The sequence below is a fragment of the Mus caroli genome, unplaced genomic scaffold (genome assembly GCF_978045245.1).
Source record: "Mus caroli unplaced genomic scaffold, Mus_caroli_1 scaffold_2, whole genome shotgun sequence".
In the NCBI taxonomy this organism is placed as follows: Eukaryota; Metazoa; Chordata; class Mammalia; order Rodentia; family Muridae; genus Mus; species Mus caroli.
Genome location: NW_028227257.1, coordinates 171,038,349 through 171,044,348, shown reverse-complemented (window position 1 = coordinate 171,044,348; position 6,000 = coordinate 171,038,349). Strand labels below are relative to the sequence as shown.

Here is a 6,000-nt window from a genome sequence, read left to right as displayed (position 1 = left end):
ATTGGTTATAAAAAAAGAAACTCAGAATTTTAATGGAGTTTTCATATTTGAGAAAATGGGCAATTTTCAAAAGCAAAACAATGATCGAATATAATGATAGTGGAAGAGCAGAGGTGTGCCTGTTTGGTCGAGTGCTTTGGGAGCATGCGCAGTGCCCCAGCACTGCGCAGAGGGTGGTAGCGCTCACCTGTGATTGGGAGACAAAGCTAAGAGGATCAGAGGTTCAAGGTCACCTTGGTTACATGAAAGTTCATGGCTAGCCTGGGCTGTGAGCGACTCTGCCTCGAAAATAAACAAATAAATCCATACTAGCCCTGAAAATGAATACATGAAAACAAATTAGATTCAATAACTGCCTAGGTAGAGGACGTTCATGACCCTCTTTCTAGGGAGCTGCAGTCAGTAAGGTTTCCCTTCAGTGTTACCATTCTGCCACAGCAGACCCACCCGTGCTAGAGTGTTCTGTTTGTCTGGGGTATGTGAGGAGGCATATGTGGTGTCCGTAGTCTTGTGATTCTGCACGCATGTGGAGGTGCATGCCTATGTAGAAGCCAGGGAAGGACACTGGGTGTCTTGCTCTATTATCTCTGCATCATTGCCTTGAAGCAGGTCTCTCACTCAATGTGGAGCTACCTCGATAGCCTGGCAGCTTGTGAGTCTCTGACATGACAGTGTTGAAGTGATGGACCAAGTGTTTGGACACAGCCAGAGGGTGCCAGGGATCATAGAAATCAAGAACTTACCCTTACCTGGCCTTTTTCCACTGAGCCATTTCCCCAGGTCCTAGCTAGTGATTTTAGGTTTCAATCATTTATATATATTCAGTCATAGAAGAAGGGAAGACACCATGAAAGGTATAAAATAAGTCTATGTGCCCTAACCTGTTGGGGAGAAACCCTTCAGGCCAGTGGTTCTTAACCTTCCCAATGCCGTGGCCCTTAGTTCTTCATGTTGTGGTGACCACTAATCATGAAATTATTTCATTTCTACTTCATAACTATAATTTTGGTACTGTTATGAACCATAATGTAAATATCTGATAGACAACCCCCAAAGGGGTTGTGTGGGACTCACAGGTGGAGAACCACTGCCTTAGAACATTTCTTCCTACAAAATATTGTAGAAAATTTTCACCACATTCTTTTCCAATGCCTGAAATTCTCTGCCACCTTAGGACTTTGAAAGGCATGGATCACCTTAAAACCCCAGGTGCTGTGGACATTGCACTACACCTTAGCCTGGGTTAGTCAATGAGCAGAAACTGGAAATGTTTTTAAATTTAAACTTTAAATTTGCCTTATTTGAGTTAAATATTTCTTGATCAGATATCTAACCACATTGGGCATAATTTTGTGTATAGAGAGGATAGAGGGATAAAAGGAGAAGATGCTAGCTAGCCCTTAGAAGACCTGTCTGTTGGAGAAGGAAGCGAACAGGGCTCGGTGAGAGCAGGTTGAGTAATGGCCGGTGCCGGAAGAATCCAGACAAGGCTGGGGAGCTCAGGGGGAACTTCTGCAACCCCAGCAGCTTTCAGATTGTTTAACGTATGACTCAGAAAAAAAAAATCTCATACATTCTCACTGCCTCAAAATCATGGTTAAGAAAAACAAAGGCGCCATTAGACAGCGTAGAAGCAGCATGGCCACCCTCTCTGCTAGACCCACACATCCTTGAGTGCTCCCCTTGGGTCCTCTAGAAGGGCTAAAACCACGCGTGACTCTCTTTTTCTACCCTGGATTCTTTTGTTTCTATGTAGAACCTCGCTCTTGGTAGTGGGCAGTGAATGCCAGCTCCTAGGTGAATCTTTTCTCACCTAAGCCGACAGCTGTAATTCTTATTCATAAGGTTTATCTCTCGCTTTCACTTTTGATCCCTAACCTTTTATTGCCTATGGCTGAATTATTTCACAGCTAGGAAAATGAGCGGCAGAACGCTTGAGAATGGCTTAGTTAATTCCAACTCATAAATAAAACTCAGACAGAAAAGCTTTCGCTTTCTGTTCTCCTTTGACCTTCAGCCTGTGTCACCTCCGGAGGCAGTTTTGCCCTGTTGTGCGGTTATGATCATTTATGCTTGTAATCTACTCTGCAAATACTTCCTGGGAAAGGAACCAGAGTCATTGGTTTCTACACGGAGATTTTCTTGCCCTCTTTTCTTAAACCCTAAAGATACAATCCACCTCTTGAGAAATTCCTCAAGTCTTCGCACGCAAAGATGAAGGTAGCGAGATACAACTCCAGACTCCACAGCTTCAACTTAAAAAGTCTTGTTTTCCTTCCTGTATCAAGGGAGGAGTCTCCCACAGAGACAAGTTAGCACCTTCTTCCAACGAGCAGTGATTGCCTCCAGCATCTTGAAACAAAGCCAATGTAGAAAGTTTTTCTGATCTTCACTTCCCGCCCAGAGCTGCTACACCATCAGCTGCGTTGCTTACCCGGTATCCGCTATCTCCCTTTTCTGGTTGTATTTTATCTAAATCATCTTCACTCTAGTGGAGCTAAGGCCGTGTGGTTTTGCAAATTAAATCAGTTGTGGGTTTCTGCATATGTCTCCTCCCAAAGCTTTTTTTTATTTTAAAAATATTGTATGTCTGTTTTTATCTTAGCAGTTATTAAGGGAGGTTTGTTGGACTCAGGGCTCTTTTCAACCAAATCCCAGGCAATTTATAAGGACGTGCTTGTAAGAAACAGGAATAAATGCTGTTGTGAGAGTGTCCCTTTAATATTGATGGAATGAATTCCCTTTAAAATTTAAGTAAGTGCATGAGAGATTATCTTGTACATACTTAAAAGAGTTCATGAGTCTAGACTTACACCTTTGTTTGGAGGCAAAGTCTGACATGTTCTTCCTTGCTGTTTTTCTGCGTGCTGCAGGCCAGATGGCCCCCAGGCCTCGCCTGTGTGCACCTCTTGTCTCTTCTTACCTCAAAGAATTCAGGGATTACAGGTGCATGCAGCTGCCTAGGGGTTTTTTGTTTGTTTGTTTGTTTTTGTTTTTTTTGTTTTTGTTTTTTCATAGTTTCAGGGATTCACAGTTGAAACATCAGGTTTATGTGGCAGGTTCTTTTACCCACTGAGCCATCTCAACGCCTCCCCTCCCCCACCCCCCACCCCCCAAAAAAGCAATTTTTAAGGAAGACAAGTCACATGGTCAATGTAGCAAAGGAACAGGCCACATAAAAAGGCAGTTTGCTTTAGATCCATCATTACGATCTGGGGAAACACATATGACATTCTCACCCTAACAGATTGGAACTGGTGATTATTGAATACAGCAGAAAAAAAACAATATTAAATACATGTGCAGAATTTGTAACATAGACACAGTGAGGGAGGTGAAGGACTCATGGGTGGCTCTAGTATTTCTAGCTGGGAAGATTTAGTAGGCCATGATTCTGCTGCTCAAGACAAGACCTAGAAGAGAAACGTAGGTGTCTGAAGAAAGGCAGAAATCCTATCTGGCTTGGCCATGCATGTGAGACTGTGAACCGCTTGGGTAAGATACACAGTTGAAATTTTGAGATGAAAGAAGTGCATATATATATATATATATATATATATATATATATATATATTCCAGGAAAGATGTGCTTGTCAAAGTTGATCACGGTGTTTCGCATGCCATCAAGACAGAGACAGACAATTTCGATTGGCCAAGATGTTTTTTTAGAAAAGAAGGGAGTAAAGGAAAGCCCAGATGGGTTCCATAAAGCCACTGAGGAGACAGGACCAACTGCAGACAGAGCACAGTCTGTGGTGAGGCCATCGGGAGAGAAGCAGGCAGCAATGGCAGGTGTGATTGATACTGGGGGTGGGGGGAAGCAAGGAGAAGACAGTGGGTTTGTCCTTAGCAGTTGGTCCTCTCAGAGCACAGGATGGCCAGTGTGGGCCATGTGAAAAAAAATGGCAGAGGGGGTAGGAGGGAGTGACTGGAAGAGAAGGTCACAGAGATGGTCTAGGAAGCTTACTGGCAAAGGGTAGGGGTAAAGCCACCCTGTGGGAGAAACATGTCAGAAGTTGATTGTTGAAAATGCAAGCCCTGCATTGTGCCTGTCAGTGGAAGTAGAGGTGACAGAAATCACAAGAATGACAAGAGACCCAGTTGTTGGAGGCATAGCCAGGGGCAGGATCAGGTGTGTGGAGCCTTCCTTGGAGGTGAGGTAGCTGGAGAGAGACAAGAGAAGAGGAAGCTGAGTGAACTCGCCTCTTGTGGCTTTCATTTTCTCTTCAAAACAGAAAAGCTCACCTGCCTAGGGTGGAGAAGAAACATCAATGGTTTGGGAAATTAAAGAAAAAACAACTGTGAAACCGCCCATCTAGGAAATTCAAAAGGCAACACATCAAGATGAGATTTTAAAGAAAGATTATAGGCTAATCCAGTAACAAACAAACCAACGAACCAACAAACAAAACCAAAACACACACACACATATTCAGGGTTGTTTTTGCAATTTTGGTAGAAAGAGATTTTAACAACATTTTCCACTTAACCTTTGTCTGTCTCAAACAGGGTTTCGCATAGTCCAGGCTATCCTTGAACTCCTGATCTTTGTGCCTCTACCTCCTGAGTGCTGGAATGACAGACATGTGTGCCACCCCAGGCTCCTTTAACTAACTTTAAGTGTACACAGTCTGTGGGTTTGCGATTCTCACCCTGTGTCACTGCATCTCTTCATAACTGTCTCATCGCCCAAGCAGGAGCTCTGCATCTTTGCCCAAGAGCTCCCTGTCTCCATGTGCTCTGCCTCTATTAATCCATTCTGCTTTGTGTTCCTGAGAATATGCTGGTCGCACACAGCTCATATTATGATTTTGCTTTTGAACCAAAATTCATAAAATAATAAGATAGAATAGATAGAAGGCCACCATTTTTATAGACATGTTCCATGAGTGTAGACTCCATTTGTAATTTTAATTTGTACTTTGAGAGTTTCACCCATGTGCATAATGGCGTATGATCATATTCATCCACTCCCTGCATCTTTCCCAACCCCTCCTTTCATGTTGTTGTCCTTTTTTTCTTCCTTCCTTCCCCTTTCCTTCCTTCCTCCCTTCCTTCCTTCCTTTTAATAACATTTCACTAAATCCAATTAGTTCTGCCCACATATACATGGTTGTGCACCTACCAGTAGCCACTCCCCAAAGAAGAATGATGCTCCTCCCCAGCAATGTTCATTAGCCAATAGCTCTTAGTTGTTGCGAGCGACCAGCAGCGCGAGGAACGGTACAACTGAGATGGCAGCTCGAGCTGAAAGAGAGGAACTAGATGGATGGAAGAAAGAACAGAGCCAAGTCAAAGTAGACTCTGATCAAAGCTCAATTTTACTATTCCAACACGCAGCTATGAAGGAGGGGAAGGGGGGGGGGTTGATTCCCGCCAAATAATCCTGGGGTCCAGTAGCAGGGAGACCACGTGTATGGCTCCGGAACTGCAAGGCAGCAGGCTCCAGCAGTGGGCGTGGCAGAACGATTGAGTGGCAAGCTCCATCCTGATGTATGTAAACAGTGGAACCATTAAGGCTGGGGGAGGAGAGGCTACACTTAGTTATGGGTGGGGCCTCGTGAGCTCCTCCTCTATTCACTCTGGGATTTTGGCTGGTTTGATCTTCTTCTGTTGTAACAAGGCTGTTACAGTCACAAACCCACAGCAACTGTGGATACCTGCACAAGATCAGTAAGGTCTTTCTTAAATCACACTCTCTTCACATAATCTACCACAAAGTATGGATTAGAATTTATTTCTGTAATTGTACAGCATTAGAGTAATTTGAATACCCAGTGTATCCCAAATATCTCCAACCTTTGAATGCTCTAATTACTTTGCGCTGAGTATTTAATTTATCATATATGTGCTCGTGACAATGACTATGTTTCCCGCTATCCAAAGAATAACACAGATTTATATACACGGGTGGACTTTTCCAGTTTAGCAGTCGATTTTGGTCCACTATACCATTCATTTGAATACGTGTTCCTAAAAGAAGTTTTAAAGTTCCTAAAA

General features: G+C 43.4%; 1 protein-coding gene across 1 annotated transcript in view; it reads left to right on the top strand.

The window, feature by feature from the left end:
* Prkcq (protein kinase C theta) overlaps window positions 1–6,000 on the top strand; it is a 131,210-nt gene that overhangs the window by 18,454 nt on the left and 106,756 nt on the right. The gene's annotated exons all lie outside the window — the stretch shown is intronic.